Source organism: Natrix helvetica (genome assembly GCF_964273705.1).
Source record: "Natrix helvetica genome assembly, chromosome: 2".
In the NCBI taxonomy this organism is placed as follows: Eukaryota; Metazoa; Chordata; class Lepidosauria; order Squamata; family Natricidae; genus Natrix; species Natrix helvetica.
Genome location: NC_138552.1, coordinates 236,472,745 through 236,497,339, shown reverse-complemented (window position 1 = coordinate 236,497,339; position 24,595 = coordinate 236,472,745). Strand labels below are relative to the sequence as shown.

The 24,595-nt window shown below is 41.0% G+C and overlaps 1 protein-coding gene across 1 annotated transcript in view; it reads left to right on the top strand.

The window, feature by feature from the left end:
- The window catches only part of ALK (ALK receptor tyrosine kinase), a 680,353-nt gene that overhangs the window by 431,211 nt on the left and 224,547 nt on the right, over nt 1-24,595 (top strand). The gene's annotated exons all lie outside the window — the stretch shown is intronic.

Below are 24,595 nucleotides of genomic sequence, written 5' to 3'. Positions count from 1 at the left end.
GAGGGTCCCTATGAGTCAGCTCTGAAGGATGTGGAGGACCCTGGGCAGGGTTTTGACTCTGAGCAGGGATCAGAGAGTCTGGTCAGCCACCAGGAGGCGCCTGAGGCATGGAGCTGTGGTGAGAGCCAAAGGAAGGGGGCTCCTGATGCCATGCCTTGGAGCAGTGGAGAGGAGTCACGGGACAATGAATCAGACATCAGCAGGGAGTTATTAGATACTCGTTACTGCCGCGCCCACAGGCGCAAGGAGCAAGTGCGCAGTTACCGGCAGTAAGGGCTCTCAGCTGCTGATAAGTAGACTCCTCTCCAGTCTATAAAAGGACTGATTATTCATACGCCCTTTGCAGAAGTCAACACAGGAACTATTGGGAAAGTTCCATCTTGTGAGCTTGGCATGCTGGATAGCTGCTATTGTGTCTCTGTGCCGGAGGGTTCTGAGAGTCTTGTCGTGGTGGATTGCTGCCAAGGATCTGTCTGTCTGTCTGTGCAATAAATCCTGTTGAAGTAGTTTTGGTCCGGAGTGTGTTCTGTGTTGGCGAGGGAAGAAAGGGGGTCTTACTATGTTGGAAGGAACCAAATGACTGTATGAGAAGAGTTCTATGTCATGAAACTATGACCGATTTGATTGATTCAAGCTCCAAAGATCCATCAAAAGTACTGGGCTGTAGACAATTGGATTTTTATATGGTCCTATGAGGTTTGGGGTTATGTTTTATTTTGGAAAAATACAAAAGTGAAACATACAAACGTGGGAGTTCTATATGTATGTCTTGTATTCTCTATTTCTAGTAATACTGTATAAGGTTCTCTATACTATATTCTAATAGTAATATTATATACTTGTAGTAATATTATTTACTTGTATATTATATACACCCATCCCTGCTCTCCCTGACACAGTTGTTAATTGCAGCATGGTGTGCTCTAGGATGTGGGCAGTGACGTGCAGTCAGGGGAGGCAGGGGAGGCACAGCCTCACCACTGTCATCATGAAAAGGAAAAAAAATGTAAAAAGAAAAAGGCGAGTGCTGAAGTGAGGCTATCTAGCTGTTGCCTCACCGTGAATGACTGCCTAACTGTTTAAAAAAGCCTCTTAAAAAGCACCCTCTACTATGAGGCAGGAGAATTGTGTACCTCATTTAGTCTAATCTGACTAAGGCATTTTATGATAGCTCGAGCAGAATTAAGCGAGGGTTAAAAGCCTAAAAAATCCCGAGGTAGGAGAGGCACACAGTTCTTCTGCCTCCAACTCTCTCCTGAAGTCAAGGAAGACTGCCCGGAGACTTGATGACGCTGCAGAAGGGAGAATTCCCATTGGTCCTCTGGGGCTTCATTGGTTCCTGGGAAAATGCGATTTGCTGATTGTAGCCTGCATTTCTCTGCACATCCGGCGTTTCTCAGGCATTGCTTCGACTTCTCCCTTCGCTTTGTGGAGAGAGAGAGAAGCAGCGTGGAATTGGACTGCCTGAGCCAAAGTGGTCAACGGGATCTTGAGACTTGATTTTTGAGCAGTACCAATCCATTCCACTCTTTCCTTTCCCTTTCTGTCCGTCTTCTATCTTCCGTTCCTTTTCCTTTTCTTTCTCTTTTCCTTTCTCTTTTCCTTTCCTTTCTCCTTTCCTTTTTCCTTTCCTTTCTTTCCTTTCCTTCTTTCCCTTTATTTTTCTTTTCCCTTCCCTTTCCTTTCCCTCCCTTCTTCATCCTTTCCTTTCTTCTTTGCCATTTCCTTTCCTTTCCCTTTCCTATTTTTCTATTTCCTTTCCTTTTTCTTCTTTCCCATTTCCTTTCCTTTCCCTCCCCCTTCCTTCCTTCCCTTCCTTCCTGGGGGTCTGAGGGAGAGGGAGTGGACCCTTTTCCTCCTTGCCCCCCCCAACATCTGCTCTGATGGCAAATGTGCTTTTTTGTGTGCTACAGTATGTGTAAAGAATGCTGATCTTTAACATAAGCCTTTAACTGCTGCCAATCAAATATTGGATAAGATAATTTGTAGGATTTTAATGTTTGTAAATCCGATTGTGATGACGTCAGTGCCTCACCAGCCATAAACCTCACCGCACGTCACTGGATGTGGGAGACCATGGGAGGCCTAGTGTAGTCCCAGGCCCACCTGCCCTGGGCCTCTCAATGCCTCCCCCATCCCAAGATATCCCATACACCACTTCCAGCACCTCCCAATCCCCTTAGAACTTGGGCTTGCTTTCCCCTCCCATCAGGTTCCTGCTGGATTTGGACCTGAACTTCTCACCCTATCTCTGGAGCTCTGGATTTTATATCCCTGGGCTGCGTGACAGCATCCAAGTAGCCACTATTTTCTGAGAGACTACAAGGAATTCTGGGATGCAGCTGTGCAGTCCAGGGATGAAATACTCTAATAAAGTCTGTGCAGAATTTTGAGGCCTGCAGGGACTGAGGGGTAAGCCCAAGAACTGTGCAGTGCAGTAGAGTGGGATTGGGGACATAAAGGCAGAAAACACCATTTTTGCAGATGGGAAGAGTTCTCTTCCATTCACATAACAATGAGGGGAAAATGGCAAGAGATTTCTAGCCTTTGGAATGATTGCATTTGCTAACTTTCTAGCCCTCTTTCCATGAAAAGCCACCACTCAGAAAGCTGGAAAGATTGCTATTCTTCAGAAAGATGATATTTGCTAGATTTGTAGGCCCTGAAAGGCTTGCAAATGCCACTGTTTTGAAGGCTAAAAGATTTGTAGCACTCAAAATGATCATATCGGTTAGCTTTGTAGATTTCCTAGGCAGTAGTGGGTTGCCAATTTTTTTATGACAAGTTCGGGCACACTCATGCACACGTGCAACACTTCTGCACATGCACAGAAGCATTCAGGTGCATGGGCGGAGCCTCCCGCTGTCACTACTACTGGTTCACCCAATCTGGGCCAAACTGGGAGCAGCCCACCTCTGTTCTAGGCTCAGAAAGTTATAAAACGCCATCAATCTCACAGTAGTTTTGAAGGCCTCTTTCCCGAAGTCTGTGATTTGGAGAAGAAGTGTTCCAACAATTATGGGAATAGGAACTGGTGTGAAGCAGCATCGGTAGGAGAGCATCACCTTCCTTCAGCTGGGTACACTTGCAACTGCAGAAAAAGACAAAGGTAACTGTACATGGGTAAGGAGAAGACGCCTCCTTGGTGCTCCACTTAATAACCCATGCAATCACTTAATGATTGCAACTTGGAGTGCCAAGATTGTGATCATTGAATAAAGCACTCCCTCTGGTTCCATTCTGGTAAATTGAAGACTATCTATATTTCTTTGATTTGTGTGTGTTTTTTAACTTGCAAGGTGCTTGCAATCAAAACTAGCATTAAAGGGCTAAGATACACAGTTATGTCAAGCACTCACACCCAATGCTATAGTGCTCAGACTTGTGGATATTTCCTCACAGCTGGGGGGACCAGGAGGAAAGCCAGGAAAGCCAGAAAGCAAACCAATCAACATAACAACTGTCGTTGTCACAAATGTAGACAACAGAATTCAGCAGGGAGGCAAAATAGATTTAATAGAAGCAAGATAGGTTAGCAAAGCAGGCACCAATTTGTATTTTGTGTCAACACACATTAGGGAAGGTAGCACCAAAAAAAAACAAAAAAACCAGCAGCAATAAGAAATGGCTGATAACTATGTGACTGTTTAAATGTGGAATATAGTTGTTTTTTGTCCACTTATCTCTCCAGGAGGCAGTCTTCTCTGTGAGAGGATGGCATATTTAAAACTCCTTTCCAACTTCTCCATAAGAATTCTGCCAAAGACACCACTGGGATAATTATTCCCATTAGCATTCACCAACTAAGGACATGTTCATCCAACATTACTAACAAAATTAGCATCTGGTCTAAAACCCTGTAAGAAAAAAGAACAGCTTTGTGGACCTAGCCTACAGACTACAGTTTCTTTAAAGGCAAGAAAGAAATATAGTTATATAGACATGTGTTGACAATAGGACATCCTAAGACTATTACTTTGTGCAGTGGTCCTTTAAAAATAGTATAAAATGGTACAATAGCTCCACTAGGTCTCCCAGAAACTATTTTATAAGGACATTTTGATTGATGGTCATTCTAAATTTCTTAGAACGACTGGCTGAGGCTTTGATATATCAGGGCAAATGTCACCCAAAATGAACTCCGCATAAAATCTCATGTTATTTTAAGCAAATTTACTGACCAAGCCATAATGCCCGATTCCCATAGCCTAAGTCATGTATCTACTAGCTGGGTTTCCATTATACATTAACCTACAAAAAACATATTCTAAACCCAGAATCTGAGATAAGAAAGAAAATTATAGATATCAGGAAGATATTCAGACTATACATGGAAAACTAAAAGGAACCAATTAAAATTAAATTATATGTTTAACTCCCCCCCTCCCCCTTCTCATCGTGCAGTCCAGGCACTGACATTGGAACTGCTCAGGAAGCTTCTATTCTGGTGAAAATTGGAAAGTGGATTTTGGCTTCAAGAAGACCAACGAGATAGCATCTTATTTTCTTTTTACTTGGCACACTTGGATTGATTGTGGCTTTCAGAACTCAAACTCTGTCAACGCCTTGTATGGGGAACCTTTAACTATACTATACTTTAAACTGTTGGAGAGATGAGTAGCATATAAATGCAATAAACTAATGATAATCACATTCTTCCCCATACCTGATGCCCTCCAGATTTATTGAAGTTTTTAAATTCTAGGCTAGGCTGACTATTAGTTCTGAAGGTGAGATGACATGGATAAGCACATATGTTCATGCATATAAAACCTTTTGCAATTGTCTTTTTTTAAATAATACTTAATAGTGGATGCTAATGGGATAAAATTGTGCATTTTCTTTAAAGAGCCAAATGGAAATAAGCTTAATTACAATTAGGGCACATTAATGAAAATAATGAAAAAGAGGAGGAGGAGCTTCCAGGAGGATGGCGGTCAGCCTCTGAGCTCCGTGTTTTTTCGGGGCTCTTTTTGACCGGGCTGGGTGCTGTTGGTCCTTAGACGAACTGGAGGACCACAAACCTACCCAGGGACCACCCTGGCTTACTTCAGGACCCTAGTGGTCCCCCAGGGTGGCCGGACGGCACAGGAGAGTGGAAGAAGCAAACCAGTGCTTTTCGAAAATCAGTAGTGAGCCGGGAAATGGCGGTCGGCGTGTGTGCGCGTCGGCTTATTCCGGGAGACTGCAGGCGTCGGCGGCTGCTGGAGCTGGCGTTTTGGCGGTTACGATCTGCTTGGCCGGCGTTTGCGGGCGTTTGCAAGCCACAGCAGCTACGACAGCCTGAGGTGAGACCAGCGACGCCCTGAGCGCCCTGAGGGGCTAGCGACGGGGACACGATGGCGTCCTCACTCGAGAGAAGGCGGAGGGAGGCGTTGGTGGCAGAGGCGGCCCGGAAGATCATCAGGGGCTCTAAACATCAGTCCCCGACCCGCTGGACCTGCTGGGAGCCCCGAGCCTACCAGAAGCCCAGTGGAGGTCATGGGAGGTTTGAGCTGGGCTTGAAACATTGAAACATTGTAACATTGTAATCATTGAAACATTGAAACATCGGAGTCGCCGGAGTTGTTGGAGGGCGCCGGAGGCCGGCAGAAGGTGTGGATTGAACAACAGAGGCCGCCTGAAATGGTGCTTAGGCGACGCTGGGGCTTGAAAGGTTCACGGGGAGCCGCCGACACCACCTCCCTCCCATTATGGATTATCCGCTTGTCTTTGTACAGACTTTGAGGACGGCTCAACCCCTTACCATCTGGGGCATGGAAGGACTGTGGGGAGCTGTTGAGCCCCCCCCCGCCCGCTATGGATTATCTGCTCACTCTCTTACGGTTTTTAAGAACTGCCTAACCCCCTACTATTGAGAACTGTAGATTATAGGCCCTACTTATTTTTTAACCACTTCTACCTATTTCTTTACCCATCTCTCTCATCTCTCTCATCTTGTAATCTTGGTTGCCGTTCTGTTATGATTTTTAACGGGTAGACTTATTTAACACCTTTAGCACCCAGTATCCATCTTAAGCCCGGTGTATTTATGTATTTATTATTTATCATTTATTATGTATACGAGGTCTGACCTTATTTTAATGCGGGAGTCCCCCCTCTCGCAGCTATGGCCTCCTGCCCTCTCAAGGGCCCACCTCGAGGACAGGTTCATTAACCCAGAGAGGTGGAGGAAGCGCACACTGAGGGGTTTTTTAATTAATTGTTTTTTAAAAGTTGTAAGGGGTTCCAGGGGTGGGGGGGGGAACAGGTCAGGAGGGATGGGAGAGCCAGGCACCTAGGTGTGGTCGAAGGAGGAGGGAGCGGAGTGGGGGAGGAGAGGGAAGATAGCATTCCTGTGCAGGGCTCCTTGATACCAACGGTCGTGGGGAGGGGCAGGTGCGAGGACAGATCAAGAGCGCGTAGTCGGTTGGGAGACCGGGGTTTTTGGTCATTCCCGGTCGTTCGTACCAACCCCTGCATACTAGGTGGTCAGGATCTACAGACCCAAGGCCTGAGACTGATGTTATGCAACGCGAGGTCCGTTGTCAATAAGGCCCCCCTCATCCACGATCTAATTTTGGAGGGGGAGCCGGACCTCGCAGGAATAACCGAGACCTGGTTGGGCCACGAGGGTGGTTTACCCCTCGTGGAAATGTGCCCGCCAGGTTATCGAGCATTTCACCAGCCTCGGGCCCAGGGAAGGGGCGGTGGGGTAGCAGTGATTATCCGGGAAGACTTAGAGCCGAGAGAGTTCACTGTGCCACAGACATCCGGGTGTGAGTCCCTTGTCATGAGATGGGGCCCAGGGAGGCAGTTGGGCCTGCTGATAGTATACCTGGCTCCTCGCTATACGTCAGCGGCCCTGCCTGAACTCCTCGAGCTGATCTCATCGGTGGCGGTTGAGACCCCCAAACTGTTAGTGATGGGGGATTTTAATCTGCCGTCGATGGGAGAAGCGTCTGAGGGGGTTCGGGAGTTCATGGCTTCCATGACAGCCATGGACCTGACCCAGTTAATTCAGGGCCCTACTCACGAGGGAGGCCACACGCTGGACCTTGTCTTTGTCTCTGGCCAGTGGACGAGTGATCTGGGAATAGGGGATCTAGCCATTATTCCCCTGTCATGGTCGGATCACTCACTTCTCCGGCTTGACTTCCCTGGAGCTACCCCCCACCGCGAGGAGGCGGAACCGGAAGGCATTAGATGGTTCCGCCCCAAGCGCCTGATGGAACCAGATAGGTTCCAGACGGAGCTTGGGCCACCTCCTGTGGATCTGACCCGCCCCCGAGTTGAGGACCTGGTGGACGCATGGAATAGTGCGACTACCGGGGCCCTAGACCGGGTGGCGCCTTTGCGGCCTCTCCTGCGGCGACGAACCACCCTGGCCCCTTGGTTTACTGAGGAGCTAAGGGTGATGAAACGCCACAAGAGACGCCTAGAGAGTCGTTGGAGATCCTCCCGTTCCGAATTTGACCGAGCACAGGCACGAGCCTATTTGAGGACGTACCTTGTGGCATTAAGAGCGGCCAAACGTCAACATTGTGCCGCTCTTATTGCGTCCGCAGATAACCGCCCTGCCGCCCTGTTTCGGGTGACTCGCTCCCTCTTGTTTGAGAGACCGCGGGAAGCCCCTTTACAGGGCAGAGCAGAGGAGTTTGGGAAATATCTACAGGACAAAGTCGCTCAAATCCGGATGGGATGGGCCCCTTTCAGTGGTCCAGTAGAGACGCCCGTGGCGAGTCTTGAGGGACCGCTTTGGGAGGAGTTTGACTCGGTTGCCATCGAGGATTTGGACAGGTTGCGTGGACGTCTGCGACCCACCACATGTTTATTGGACCCGTGTCCCTCCTGCTTGTACTGGCATCCTGGGAGGTTACGCGCGACTGGCTCCTGGGCCTAGTGAACGCCTCGTTGGGTGAGGGGTCTCTACCGGCCGCCTTGAAAGAGGCGGTGGTGAGGCCCCTGCTCAAGAAGCCTTCCCTGGACTCAACGGACCTATTCAATTATCGTCCTGTCTCCAACCTTCCTTTTTTAGCGAAGGTTGTAGAGAGTGTGGTGGCACAGCAGTTCCCACGTCACCTGGAGGAAAATGATTATCTAGACCCGCGCCAGTCCGGCTTCCGACCCGGGCACAGCACGGAGACGGCCTTGGTCGCATTGGTTGATGATCTCTGGAGGGCCAGAGATAGGGGTTGTTCCTCTATCCTGGTCCTATTAGATCTCTCGGCGGCGTTCGATACCATCGACCATGGTATCTTGTTGCACCGGCTAGAGGGGCTGGGAGTCAGGGGCACCGTCTTACGGTGGTTTGGCTCCTACCTCTCTGACCGGACGCAACGTGTGTTGGCAGAGGAGCAGAGTTCGACCCGGAGGTCACTCACATGTGGAGTGCCACAGGGATCGGTGCTCTCGCCTCTCCTGTTCAACACATACATGAAACCGCTGGGCGAGATCATCCGTGGTTTTGGGGTGGGATATCATCTGTATGCTGATGATACTCAGCTATACATTTCCACCCCGAACCACCCCAATGAGGCCGTCGAAATGATGTCCCGGTGTTTGGAGGCCGTACGGGTCTGGATGGATGGCAACCGACTAAAACTCAACCCTTCCAAGACGGAGTGGCTGTGGCTTCCGGCCCCCCGGTTCAACCAGGTGTTTCCATCTCTGGCCATTGGGGGCGTGCAACTAGCCCCCATGGAACAGGTGCGCAATTTGGGCGTCCTCCTAGATGCCCGGCTGTCCATGGATGACCATGTAACAGCCGTGGCGAGGGGGGCGTTCCATCAGGTCCGCCTGATGCGCCAATTGCGCCCCTTATTGGACCGGGATGCCCTACGCACAGTCACCCATGCGCTAGTGACGTCTCGCCTGGACTACTGCAATGCTCTCTACATGGGGCTTCCCTTGAGATGCACTCGGAGACTACAGTTGGTCCAGAACGCGGCCGCGCGGGTGATTATGGGGAGGACTAGATACTCCCCTGTAACACCTCTCCTGCGCGAGCTGCACTGGCTTCCTGTGGTCTACCGAGTGCGTTTCAAGGTTTTGATTATGATCTTTAAAGCGCTTCATGGCACAGGACCTAGTTACATGCAGGATCGCATCCTGCCCCACACATCCCTACGACCAATTCGCTCACACAGAGAGGGACTTCTCCGGGTGCTGTCCGCCAAACAGTGTCGGGAGGCGACACCCAGGAGCAGAGCCTTCTCTGTGATGGGCCCAGCCCTGTGGAATGACCTCCCCCGTGACATCAGGATTATTTCCGATCTCCGCTCCTTCCGTGTACAGTTGAAGACCCACCTCTTTCAATTATCTGGCCTGGCTCAACCGTAATTTTTCATATTCCTCCTGACTGTCTTTTTTAAATTTTAAATTTTTATTGTATATTGGGTTTTTATTATTGGGGTATGTTAATGGTTTTAATTGTCTAAATGTTGTAATCTATTACCTCCTCTGTGCATGTATGTCTTTGTATATATGTATGTTTATATATGTCCTAGTGTACGCCGCCCCGAGTCCTGCCTGGAAAGGGAGCAGCTAATAAATCCAAATTTATTATTATTATTATTATTATTATTATTATTATTATTATTGTTGTTGTTGTTGTTGTTGTTGTTGTTGTTGTTATTATTATTATTATTATTATTATTATTATTATTAATGTAATGTCTAGGTATACATACTGTTTCTTATGTTAGTAGCTCAAATATATCAAAGCAATGCAAAGGAAGAATGTTTTTTTCTTATCCCTGTGCCCAAATAACCCATAATAATAGTGTTCAGTTAGTTATATAAGCAGTGCAGTTTTCAAGTAACTAAGCTCAGTTCTGACGTCTATTAACAATAAAATATGAGGTTCAGAAAAATTTGGATGAAAAATAGTGGCTTCATAAAACCTATTTGATTTATAATGTACATATTTTCATTGTTTCAGAGTTGGTAGGATTAGCTTCTGTCTTCTAGAAACAGCCCATTTTTAATCAAAAGTTCATATGAATTAATTTCTACCATTCTAAAAGATGTATTTCACTAAACAGTAGCCTATATCCAGAATAGTGTTTCAAAAATGTCTGAAATGGATAATAGATGGGTGCTAACTCTTCTCTGGGGGAAAAAAAACAACATTAAAGGGTTATTTTATTTACAGAGAGGTATTACGTGCCGATAAATGCAAATCTAATTTGATATTTACATCCCTCTTCAGCATCACTGGGAATCTTCACCTCTGCAATAGCAATTTATTTTGAATTGGTCTCCTGGACAATGCTATCAAACAGTTCAATTAATTCAAAATATCCCCTTCTTCAGACTTAGTAAGGGCTGCAAAATAATACAATAATTTCTTCCTTTGTTGTTAATGTCACCATGACTACTTTCTTCACTTCAAACAGTGTGCTCCTGCTGTGAGCTATCAAGCTTAGACTGAAGTAAGTCTATCTAAAATTGTAGCCTTAACATTTCTTGTTATATATGGAAAATATTTCATGGATCGTATTTTGCATGTACTGTGCAATTTCAGTTTCTTGTGCAAAAATCTAAGGATTGATTGATTTAATCTATCCATTGACCATTATTTAAATGCTTTATTTCCTCTAATAAACAAAAAAAACTTCATAATGTAGCTAACAATAACATCAAATAATATTAAAATAGCAAGGTAAAATATTGCAACATAAGTATATACTGTAATATAAAGAATTAATCATTCAAGTACATTTGGACACAGCCATTCAAAGCACTGCATAAAAATTCAATAATAACACAACATATCAAATGGAGCAACTCAGGCAGAATTCCATTCATATGGGGATACATATACACACACATGCATGTGCATAAAAGCTTTTCTAGGTTTAGAGCACTAAATGGATAATAGTAATATGGCTTAATTCTGGGAAAAGCTTTTCTGAGCCTTAACATCATTATTGAAAGGGATAAGTGTTGGGAAACTATATATCAGATTTCAGATGAATAGATTTGGAACTGGAACAACTCCAAAGAAAATCTTAAAATACTGGGTTTTTTTAATGCAGTTTCTAATCTAAAATTTATGACTTAGTGTGAACTGTAAAGCCAGACTCCTAATGGCTTCTCCAACAAACCATAGTTTAATATGATAATTGACTGAATTCTATGAATTAGTAGGTAAGATATGAGATGGATTCCAATAGAGTATTTACATATTCAGGAGAAGAGGAGCTAAACAGTTTTTACTATGTTTAGGCTTAGTCTTAGTCTTCAGTCTTCTACATAGTTGTGTCACAAAATTAACTTGGATAGATCTAAGATTCTTTCTTTGCTAGATGTATATCATAATGTTTTGCACAACTCTAGTCCCTAGTCCTAGTCTACCATCTTAATCATGGTACTACACTGGTTTTCTAATCAAGATCTGATTCTTGTACATTTTCTTGTACATTTTCAAATCAGGAAATAGCCATAATCAGTTCTTAGCACCAAATGATGTTCATTTTGTAGAATTATAGAATTGTAACTCACTTAGGACATCTAGTCCAAAAATCTGTTCAAGGCAATAATTCAAATTACCGTACTCAACGTGTAGTCCTCAACCCAACCGTACTCAACGTGTAGTCCTCAATGGAACTGCATCTACATGGAGGGAAGTATGCAGTGGAGTACCCCAAGGCTCTGTTTTAGGCCCAGTACTCTTCAACATCTTCATCAATGATTTGGATGAGGGAATAAATGGGGAACTCATCAAATTTGCAGATGATACCAAGCTGGCAGGAATACCCAACACTCCAGAAGATAGGCTTAAGATACAGAAGGATCTAGACAAACTTGAACATTGGGCACTATCTAATAAAATGAAATTCAATGGTGAAAAGAGTAAGGTTCTACATTTAGGCAACAAAAACGGAATGCACAGGTACAGTATAGGTGATACCTTGCTCAGTAGTAGTAACTGTGAAAGGGATCTTGGAGTCCTAGTGGACAACCATTTAAATATGAGCCAGCAGTGTGCAGCAGCTGCCAAAAAAGCCAACACAGTTCTAGGCTGCATCAACAGAGGGATAGAATCAAGATCACGTGAAGTGTTAATACCACTTTATAATGCCTTGGTAAGGCCACACTTGGAATACTGCATTCAGTTCTGGTTGCCACGATGTAAAAAAGATGTGGAGACTCTAGAAAGAGTGCAGAGAAGAGCAACAAAGATGATTAGGGGACTGGAGACTAAAACATATGAAGAACGGTTGCAGGAACTGGGTATGTTTAGCTTAAGAGAAAGAAGGACTAGGGGAGACATGATAGCATTGTTCCAATATCTCAGAGGTTGCCACAAAGAAGAGGGAGTCAAACTATTCTCCAAAGCACCTGAGGGTAGAACAAGAAGCAATGGGTGGAAACTAATCAAGGAGAGAAGCAACTTAGAACTGAGGAGAAATTTCCTGACAGTGAGAACAATTAATCAGTGGAACAGCTTGCCTCCAGAAGTTGTGAATGCCCCAACACTGGAAGTCTTTAAGAAGATGTTGGATAGCTATTTGTCTGAAACGGTATAGGGTTTCCTGCCTAGGCAGGGGGTTGGACTAGAAGACCTCCAAGGTCCCTTCCAACTCTACTATTGTATTGTATTGTATTAAATATACAGTGCATTCAAAAACACATGAATTTTAGCTTTGGTGCCTCCCATTTCTCTTGATTGTTGCTGACATGTTTCTACACCTTGACTGGAGTCCACTTGTGGTAAATTAAATTGATTGGACGTGATTTGGAGAGGCACACATACCTATATTGAAGGTCCCACAGCTGACAATGCATACTGTAGCAGAGCAAAATTGAACATCTCAGGAGGGACCTGAAAATGGCTGTCCACCGACAGTCTCCATCCAACCTGAGAGGATTTGCAAGGAAGAATGGCAGAAAATCCCCCAAACCAGATAATAATACAATAATACAATAATACAATAATACAATAGTAGAGTTGGAAGGGACCTTGGAGGTCTTCTAGTCCAACCCCCTGCCTAGGCAGGAAACCCTATACCGTTCCAGACAGATGGCTATCCAACATCTTCTTAAAGATTTCCAGTGTTGGGGTATTCACAACTTCTGGAGGCAAGCTGTTCCACTGATTAATTGTTCTAACTGTCAGGAAGTTTCTCTTCAGTTCTAAGTTGCTTCTCTCCTTGGTTAGTTTCCACCCATTGCTTCTTGTTCTGTCCTCAGGTGCCTTGGAGAATAGCTTGACTCCCTCTTCTTTGTGGCAACCCCTGAGATATTGGAGCACTGCTATCATGTCTCCCCTAGTCCTTCTTTCTCTTAAGCTAGACATACCTAGTTCCTGCAACCGTTCTTCATATGTTTTAGTCTCCAGTCCCCTAATCATCTTTGTTGCTCTTCTCTGCACTCTTTCTAGAGTCTCCACATCTTTTTTACATCGTGGCGACCAGAACTGAATGCAGTATTCCAAGTGTGGCCTTACCAAGGCATTATAAAGTAATATTAACACTTCACGTGATCTTGATTCTATCCCTCTGCTGATGCAGCCTAGAACTGTGTTGGCTTTTTTGGCAGCTGCTGCACACTGCTGGCTCATATTTAAATGGTTGTCCACTAGAACTCCAAGATCCCTCTCACAGTTACTACTATTGAGCACGGTACCACCTAAACTGTACCTGTGCATTCCGTTTTTGTTGCCTAAATGTAGAACCTTACTCTTTTCACCATTGAATTTCATTTTATTAGATAGTGCCCAATGTTCAGGTTTGTCAAGATCCTTCTGTATCTTTAGCCTATCTTCTCCAGTGTTGGCTATTCCTACCAGCTTGGTGTCATCTGCAAATTTGATGAGTTCCCCATTTATTCCCTCATCCAAATCATTGATGAAGATGTTGAAGAGCACTGGGCCTAAAACAGAGCCTTGGGGTACTCCACTGCATACTTCCCTCCATGTAGCTGCAGTTCCATTGAGGACTACACGTTGAGTGCGGTTGGTCAGCCAGTTACGAATCCATCTGGTAGTGATGCTGTCTAACCCAGATTCTTCTACTTTATTTAGTAGTAGGTTATGGTCTACCTATGCAAAGCTTGCTGCATCATGTCCAAAAAGGCTGTAATTGCTGCCAAAGGTGCTTCATAAAAGTACTGAATTGAAGGGTCTGAATACTTATGCCAATGTGATATCTCTTTTTTTTTCTTTTTAATAAATGTATAGACATTTCTAAAATTCTGTTTTCATTTTATCATTATGGAGTACTGAGTGTAGATTATTGAGGGGGCAAATGAATTGCAACAACTGTAGAATCAGGCTGCAGCACAACCAATTGTGTTGTGCAGCACAACAAAAGTACTTTCTGAATGCATTACAAGTAACGAGTGAAAGAGAACCCACCATCTCTTTGGAAAATCATTTCATTATTGATCTGCTCTTACTGTTAGAAATAAAATTCCTCACACTCAGTTGGAATCTGTCTTCCTACAACTGAAATTCTTTATTCCTTGCTCTCCCCTTTGAACAAGAGAAAATAAGTCTTGACTTTTTTCTGTGTGGCTGTCTTTAGGGCATTTGAATCATATTGTCATATGATGTAAGTTGTAGCTCATATTCAGTTTGCAATCAGCTATTATTTCTTGTTTATAACTATCATTATCAAGCCAATTGTTTGATTTTTGTTTGCTAAGTCCTTCTTGCTTAAGAAGTTAGCACTTGTCTGTTATATTTCATTCCACTAAGTTCACTTTATTTTATATACTCTGTTGAGATTTTAGTTTTGAATATGTATTCATGTTTCTGGGGAATTACCTATATCAGAGGTCTCTAAATCACAATAATACTTAAGATTAATCTGGTAAAATTTGGCTTTGACAAACTGTATAATGTTCTCTAGAATCTTAATAAGTATCAGTGTCAGACCAGACTCTAATTTAATGGATTTTCTTTTTCTCCCTCTTGAGGATAGGGACATTTTTTCCTACTCAGTCCCCTGGCAGTTCTCACATTTTTCATAATTTCTCAAAAATATCAAATAAGGAATCATCCAGAAACTAAGTAATTCAACGTAGGAAGCAATTAATCTGGTCCTCCTAGAAATCAGAACTCACTTAAGTGTTCTGTCAATTGAAATTTCAGTCATGCCTTTTCATCCTATTATTCAAAACTTCCTAGCGAAACATACACCTTTTATGGGAGAAAACCTAACCAAAATAAGAGTAAGTAGCTCTGACTTTTCTTTATTACCTGTTGGCATCTTTCCATCTTTATTGAGAAGCTGGCAAACTAACTGTTTCTGTTATTTTCCCTTTATTTTGAAGATAACTTAAGAAATTATTTTTGTTACTCTCTGCATTTTTTGCTAACCCCAGCTTATTCTAATTTTCCCTTTCCAAATACCAGCTGCATAATTCTAGGCTACCTGTTTGTGATCTTCTTTTGTGACCAGACTGACTTTGCATCTTCTGTAAATAAATATTTCCCCCCCTAGTTGTCAGATCTGCACTACTTTTTTGTGTGGCCACATTGTCATCTTCTTCTTGTGCTTCTCTCTACCCCACCGTTGGAATTGTCACTAATCTCTTTCTTTAGAACTCCTGCGCCAGCTTGAGCTCTTTTTCCCATGACTTTCATCTGCCATGCAGTCCTACTCCGGCCGTGTTTACATGGTGGATCACAACTCTGCCAGCATTTGTCAGCTTCCTTTTGAACAGTGTTTTGGAATAATGCTTCTGTGGATTAGCGCTAAACCCTTTGCAGACTTTTTCTGAACATAGAATAGTAAATCTATGTCCAAAAAAGAGACATTCCTTTTCACTAAATAACACAACCTGGAAGGAAAACATCCACCAAACAGTCTCCTTAAAGCAGATGCAGATGGAGGAGGCAAATTTTGAAAGGTGAGTAGATTGGCAGCTTTAGTCACCTGTCAAAATGTTTTTTCAACCAATATTCTTAGACCAACCTCCCCCCCCCCCTTCCAAATGGTTCTGGAAGTCAGGGCCCAGAGATTGAAGGAGAAAGGTCATGCTTCCATCAGCATAAAATAACACTAGGTATTGGGTTAATCTTACTTTCAAGTGCTTGACTGCAAAGCCAACAGAACAGTCAATGAAGCCTGCTGATTCTAAAATACAATTTTTGGTGGAATAAGTAGAAAAACACTTACGTTGTTTTATCCAGCTAGACAGTCTTAAAATAAACCTTGGGTTTAAGTTGGGAGTCACATGAAGCCAATGTCATGAGGACACAGTAGAAAGTAGGTTCAGAGACTAAGCTGAGCCATGACATGAGTAGACCGGTTTTAGGTTAACATGATATTGTATTGTACATGTAGTCTTTGATTTACCATCACAATTGAGCCCAAAATTTCAGCTTCAGGGTTGACGTTTCCATTGTTAAGCAAGACAGTTGTTAAGTGAGTTTTGTTACATTTTACAACCTTTCTTGCCACAATTGTTAAGTGAATCATTGCAGTTGTTAAGTTAGTAACATGTAAAGTTGTAAAGTGAATCTCCCTTCCTCACTGATTTTGCTTGTCAGAAGGTTGTAAAAGACCTCAGGACAATCGTCATAAGTACATGCCAGTTGCCAAGTGTTTGAATTTTGATCATGTGAACATGGGGATGCTCTAATGTGCGTAAGCATGAAAAATAGTCATAAGTCACTTTTTTCAGTGACATTGTAACTTTGAACGGTCCCTAAATGAACTGTTGTAAGTCAAGGACTACTTATATTTGGAAACCTTGATTAAAATAAATAGTCATAAGCTTAGCTTGATACATGAATCTATTTGTTTAATTCCAGGCCTCCACTTACAAATATCATAATTATTTATAATTACCTATAAGTATTAATTATCTGAGATTATCACATTTTGTCTAAGCTGGAAAACACTCTGGGAACAATGGTTTTATTTGGCATAAAATAATGGCATTCTTCTGACACTTTCCTCCCTCTTGGTTTTTGGGAGTACAATTTCATTTCTAGTAAGGCTCACTTCGTAAAATCAAGTGTAATAAGGCTCCTGTATACAAGGAGAACAGTGGTCTGAATAAGGTAAAACTGAAAAGCAACCAAGCATTAAGTAACCAAACATATTATAAAAAACTAATTTATTTGCACTTCAGTTATGCAACTTCAACTATGGCATACTTACTAAAATATGTTATAATTGTGTGAAATGCATAGTTCATTTTCTTCAATAGAAATTGAAAAAGAAATGATTTGCTTTAATCATATATAGTTTTACATCTGAAGAGCAAAGAGAGTAGCTGGTGCCACAAATGCTTCAGTGCAGGAAGAAATTAGAAGGAGGTCATTTTTCATATATCCTTAAGAAATATTTTTCAAAACAGTTTAGCAAAATTGACATTGAATACCCAAGTTATGGTCCTCACCTTGTTTTATATGGGGCTTGTGAATGTATGTATTTTTGCCTCTTTCTCTTGGGGTGAAGTTTCATGAGACTGTAGCATGGATACTGTCTTCCTTCTCCTAGTTGCAGAGAAGAATTAATATGGAGTAAGAATTAAGTTGAGAATAAATCGGAGGAGCCTGGAGGAAGTAATTTCTTTTGTCAGTGGGGCAGATAATTTTCAGAGGGGAAAATCAAGGGTATTTATCCATTTCCACAAAGGACTATTGTGGAATGAGGAGTAATAGTTTTTGTCTGAGAACATCCGTTCCTCAATTTTATACGAAAATATTAATTTAAAATAATTGTTATGTTCCAGTTTATCAGAGAAGTTAGTGTTTGTTCCATTTGTATCAAAGTTTACAAAGAACTTTTCTCATGCATTTTTGGAATGAAAATATCTCCACAAATCCTCTACAGAGAAATAGCTTCATACTGACTACCAAGCAACAACAACAATAACAGCAACAAGAACAACCATGACAATAAAAAGGCAGATAAGAGAAACCTATTTGAAAATTTCAGCCAAAACAGTAGCTGAAAAAAGGTTCCTACAGAGTTTTATGTCAGCTAAAGTTTGAAAATAAGGGTTCAGTAGATCTTGGACTTCTAACCAGTGTGGTGAGGAAGAGTGCCTTTACACATCTGTGGCCTTTCCTAAAAGAAAAAAAAATACAGTTGGCCACAATGCATATGCTTTAATCACATACCAGATGGATTACTGCAACTTGTTCTAGGTGATTGATCTAGGCAAGCAATGACACTTCCATCTTCAATATCCATATAAAAACAAAGAAAGAAAGGAACCCAAAACCATCACTAAATGTTGCCCCCACACCAAAACTATAAAACCTTGGCTGGGATATCCAAACATTTTTGTTTGTTGCATAAACAGAATTTGGCTTGGCTAGTCCATGAACCATAATTAACAAATTACAAAGATTTAAGTCTCAAAACATTGTGAGTCTCAAATATACAACCATCAGATTAGGATTGCAAAAATGCTGCCCAATATTTGCAGCCTGGTCAGATAATCCTACCAAAATAAGGAAATCCCATACGGGTAACTGTGATATGTAAACCATTATTCCAGTTTGGATCATTTAAACTAACAGGTATTGATACAAATAGTTTTTGGCACACTTCTGTTTTATTTAAAACTCTTAGTTCATTGCAGGTTATTGTTCTGTCAAGATGATTTTGTTATATGTGTTTGTGCTTGTTGTTAATTGCAATAACAGGCCTTGAAGGCTGTTATTTTTAAAAAGGCAGGGCAGGAAGTAAATCTTTGAAACATAATTCATTCAACAGATTGCATTTTCAAAGAGATTACAAATTAACTCAAGTGATTGCTTCCTTCACCTTTAAATTGCAAAAGAGACTGGTCAGCATTTTCCCATTCATTTTCATAACTAGCTTTTCATAAAGAGTATGATAAATATGTCTATTCGATCTCAAAGGATTGGAAACAAATGTGGTTTTTTTATATTTAGTTACAGTATTCAGGTGATTTACTGCCAGTAGATCAGAGGAAGGGCTGAACTTTTTTTTATTATTATTGCTACAGTAAAGATGATATTGGAAAATATTGGCATTTTTAGATCAGAAGAAAGTAATGTCTATGAAGCTGTGGCATATGAAAAAAAATATTTGTTTTGAAGGATTGTAGCATAATAGATATTAATTTTAATTTTTAGAGAATAGAAAAGTGGTTTAAAGGAAAGCTTTCTGAACCTTGAGCAAAAACAGAGTAATTTTGAGATTAAGAACCTCAAAAACTTTCTTACATATAACCTTTTTTTTGTGAGAGAGTCTGAAGATCATCTGTTTATGGCCATTAAAATTTTTAAAATCCATTCAAAATTTCAGATTTTTGAAAATTGTTTTCATTGTTTCCACAAAGGCACCACTCACTCAAGATTTCAAGTAAATATAGATCAACCATCTTATATTTCAAAACACTAGAACATATGTCAAGCTGCAAGGACCAAGTGAAGGAGAGCAAATGGATGCTGAAAGAGTTGTATCTCTCTGTGTCAGAACATGGACTTTCCAGTTCTAGTGAAAATAAGTTAAAAACGTAAAAAACTTTTAGATCCAAATAATAATCAGCTGGAGAGTCGTGTGCTAATGTACCATGGCAGAGCATATATATTTACTTTCTCAAAATATGTATATGCTATCAAATGTAATTACATCTTACATATATAAGAGTAAAAAATGCCTCAAACAATAAACATAATGTCAGATCAAATGAAAATGAGAAAAGTCTAGTTTATGATGGTAGAATTTTAGTGTGTCCAATGTTTGCAGCAAGAGAATGTAAGCTGGTCGTGATGCTTAAATGAATGCTTGTTCTCTCAGCATTGATAGGACAACTGAACTCCCCCTCCTTATTTTTGTACTATTTTCTTGACTTGAAGCAATATAAATGACAGCCTTTATGTCTCCATAATTGTTCATAGCCTGCAGATTTTTGATAGTATACTTTTAATTTTGCTACTAATTTATTGACATGATGCCAGATTTTGTTTGGGTCATTTATTCACAGTCTACCAGTAAGCAACAGAGTGATGGATGATGCTTCCAACAGTATTTGGGAAAGTTGACAGGAAAAATATGCAGGAATTTGCAATCATTCAATATTGTCCACAGAAATAAGAAAAAAATAAATAAACTAGGCTACAAGTGGACAAAACTAGTCATCCCCAAGATTAATACCCATCTTTCAAAAGATGAAGAGAATACAGTGAACTGTTTTGTGACGTTTAAAGGAACAGCTCAAAATAGTCAAAAGGCAAGTGGCTGACAATATTAGCATCTACATTTACTGGGAAAGTTTTAAGAATATACAGCAACATTCCAGCAGGAGATGCAGAAATGGGAAGGCACTGGAAAACTTGTAATACTGCAACAAGTAATTTCAGATTCATATTGGCAGAGTTTCAGAGAATTAAGATTTTGAGGAAAGCATTTGGGAACTACCAGCTAGGTTTATGTGAAGAATGGATAGAAACCAAGGTTCAGACTTGCAAAGAAATATTAGAGGAATAATATGTGATCAGTTTTCATAATTGTAAGATAAAACTGTGTGTGTGTGTGTGAGAGAGAGAGAGAGAAAGAGAGAGAGAGAGAGGCAGACAGACAGAAGGCACATGGATAATCTTTTCTCTGTGAAACTTCAAGCAGTGCATCTTAACAATTCTCCCATCTCAGGGACTGAACAAAATGTGTACTCCACAAGGCCCTTACACTGTCATTTCTTCCAAAAGAACTATAGAAAAACATGGCAATTAGTGGTTTATTTTTTCTTTGGGGACTTTGTCACAGAGGCGGGCATCTGCTTTTGTAGAAATTGGCCTCAGAGCATATATTCTTTGTGTGAGGATCAGTCGCTTCTGAAGGCACATGTGCTGCATTTTTTTAAAAAATGAATCTGGCTCCCACTGGACCTTTTACTGCCATGAATTTCAGCAGCATAAAATACCTGCCTGGCATTACCTCTGGAAGTTTAATAGTAATGGTAAACTATGGGTGTCTAAAAAATTTAAAAATAAAGTTTATTGCACCAGTAACTCAGGAAAAACAATTTCTAAAACTCTTGACATATTTAGCCAGAGGGTTAGTTGTGGCAAAGAAATAGAAATTATTGTTGAGGGCCACCATGTACCTGGAATTAAAATCCATCTGTCTTGGAAAGGGTAAAGGGTGTTTTGCATGACACACAGATGCTCCAGGATTTCACTATAAATCATCTCTAAAACTAACTCTGTCCCTACTTCTGAAAGAATAATTCTCTATTAGGATTTCCAGGTGGCAAATCAAGCTACTTTTGTTGTCAGATTTTAAAGAGAACTAGCCAAGAGTAATATTTGGATAAGTCTGATGCTCCTGTCACTTTGACCCTTAAATCACATTCTTATTTTTACCCATAGAGAGAAAGACAGTGGCACCTTGTAAAACTGGGAATTATTTCCTACTTTGTTACTGTTTTTTTTTAAACCAACTATATTAAGCTTCAAAGAAAGAAAATACAAATAAGGAAACTATAAAAGATTTAAAAAGGGGAAGAGGGGTCAAAAAGGGAAGAAGTTAAAAAGTGACAAAACAAAATGCAAAAAAAAATGACTTCCAACTTTCTTCAGTACAGATATGTAATATTATATACAAATATGTAATAAAATAGCCTCTTATTCTAAATTAAAACAAAACCATAAACAATATACAAACTAAACAATAAAAAACTGTATAGTAAAATGACCATAAATGTAAACATGAATCTTACAATATACAGTATATACTATTTTGATATTGCAAATAAATCAAGGGAGTCCATAGGGAGAGAGTCAAAAACTCAAGAAAACTTCTAAAACCACATAACTGAACTGTGAAACATGTAGAAAAGGACCAAGACTTCAACTACATGATTGTCCCTGCCATCCTGATTTTTAAACATCTCCCACAGTTGTTCCTCATATAAATTACCACCTTTCCCAGTTTGATACAGGCATGGCCATGACCCCTGCTTTCATTTTTCACTGCAGATTCAACACTTTTCAAAGCCACCTTGTTAATATTTCTAAATATTTTAAAAATCACATTAAAAAATGTTTACTTTCTTTAATTCCTCTACACACCTGATATTATTTTCCAGAGCATCTTTAGCATTTGTTAATTCTGTTTGTGATGGGTTGAGTGTTTTGGAAAATTGTATGGAACTCGTAAATGACATTTGTATTTTGGACTGCAATTTACCCAGTCTGGCCCTTTTTAATTCAGAATCTGGTTAGATGAAGTCTAGTACAACTAGAAGGCATCAGCTTGAGGAGAAAACATTAAAAAATGTTAACCATAAACAGAATCAGTATCATATAGTGGTTAAGATGCTGGAGTAGAGTGGGGAGCTCTAGATTCTAGCCCTCCCTTAAGCATGGAAGCCAGCTTGGCCGTCTCGACCAATCACTTCTTCTCCACCCTAATCAGTAGCAGGCTCTGCAACAAGCCAAATGCAAAATATACTCCCTTGTTGTTTTATGCATTGTGCAAACTAAGCAAACAAAACAAGTAGATCCTGCATCTAGTAAGACTAAAAGGAACAATAAAAGCAATTATCACAAACTAACAACAACAATAATAAAAGCTTAGCATTTCAATCCAAACTAATTTGAGCAGCATTCTAACCAAAAAAGCAGATTTTTCCGCATTTATAATAAAGCATTTCATCGATATTTTTTTGAGAAAACTTGCAGTAGATTATTTCAAGGATAAACATTGGCCTCATATATCTTTTATTTTACAGAGAGAGAGAAAGAGAGAGTGTGTGTGTGTGTCTAAGCAAGCCTTTAAAAACACAGTTTCAACCTTTTCTGTAAGGTAGTAGTAATACTGATCATAAAATTATTGTTATTGAAATGACAGGTGCCTTATTCTGATTGCTGGAAAAAGAAACAAGGGAAAGCAATGCATTAATTATTACAGCTGGAGTTCTTCTGCAAATTTTTCTAGCACTGCTTTTTATTGTTTTGTTGTTTACAGATGAGCAACTGCAATAACTCAAGCAAGAAATCTTATTATTTGTTTTTATGAAGTTTTCTCAATTTGGTGACCCAAAGGAATCCATGAAACAAAAGTAATGATCTCAAAGAATAGATCCTGGGAGGAAGGGCAAAACAACTCCAGAATTTTCTACTTTCAGTTGTCTCTCATTGATTCTTAAGTAACTATCCAGCCTGTATATTGCCAAATAGAGCAAAATGCTAAGCAAAGCAGATGCTGGGTTGTAGTTCTGGAATTCTGTAAACCATGAACTTGGAAGAAGCATATTCAAGGCACTGAAGTAGAAAAGAAGTTGATTATGGCACTGTGTCTCCCTTTATGGATGGTGACCACTCTGCCAAAATGGCAAAATTAGAAACAGAAGCAGTGCAGTAGTTATCTCTGGATAGTAACTATAGTGATAACCATTGTGCTACTTCTGTTTTTAATTATTCATATTTTTTTCTCTCTGTGGTCCAAACCTTTCTAAAAAAAACGATCCTCACTAAGAAAATCTCCTGCCCTTCATCATACATGTAATTAATAAATAAGAGTTAGGTTTTAGTCCTATAATTTTTTATTACTAGAATTAGGTTGAGTGAAGCAAACTTCCTCAAAAGAGAAGAAAGAGAAAGAAAAGATTAATGGAGCATTAACTCTCTCTTCCCGCTGCTAGCACAGAAAGTCTTAGTGGCCACACAATAAAATGCTTAAAATGACCCTCCGAGCAAACCGGAAGTGACTTCCGGTTTGCTCAGAGGGTCATTTTAAGCGCTCCGAAAGCATCAGGGAAGCCTCTGGACGGTCCCTGAAGCCTCCGGAGGGCCTCCGGGGGGCGGGGGAGGCTGTTTTCGCCCTCCCCAGGCTCCTATAAAGTCTCTGGAGCTGGGGAGGGTGAAAAATGGCTTTTAAAAAGGTGAACTCAGCTGGCCAGCACGCGCATGCACACTGGCCAGCTGACAGGGCAGCGCCTCGCGTGCCCTGACAAATGGCTCCGCATGCCACCTGTAGCACGTATGCCATAGGTTTGCCATCACTGGTCTAGGAACTCTCTCTTATTGCTCGTTTTGCTTTTCAAAAAGTTTGTTATGCATCAAACTGATTAACTCATCATAGCATTTTTTTTAAAGGGGGGGATCAAAAATGGGAAGAAATGAAAGACATTACATCCATTTAGTGACACTTGTGATTGCTGGAAATTTTTCAAGAACTGTTTCTTTCCATTTGGCCAGATACTCATGATTATGCATTGGCAGCATACAAGTCGATACTGTGGGATAGTAGCTGAATAGGCCACTCTGCTCTGGAAATACAGACATGAAGAAAAATAATAGTGACTTCCATCAGTTTGTTGAACATGCCGATATTTATCTTATTTCACTGAAACTAATAGATGAACTTTTTCTCTGGTATATGTAGCTTACATTATTATGACTTTGTTCATGGATCTTGTTATTCAGGTTCATAAGCTTGACCTGCAATGGCTACCGTAATTTTAATTTTAAAGATAATAGCAGTGATTGGAATAAGAGGCTATTTGTCTGAGTGAGCAAAACACTATAGAGGTGTAAGGTTTACTCATGGGACCATGAAACAAAGTTGTAGAAAATGAAGAAAGTAAACTGCTCTAGGACTTTAGAATTCAAACAGACAAGCATCTGATACATAAAACCTCTGATTTAACAGTTGTTGGTAAGAAA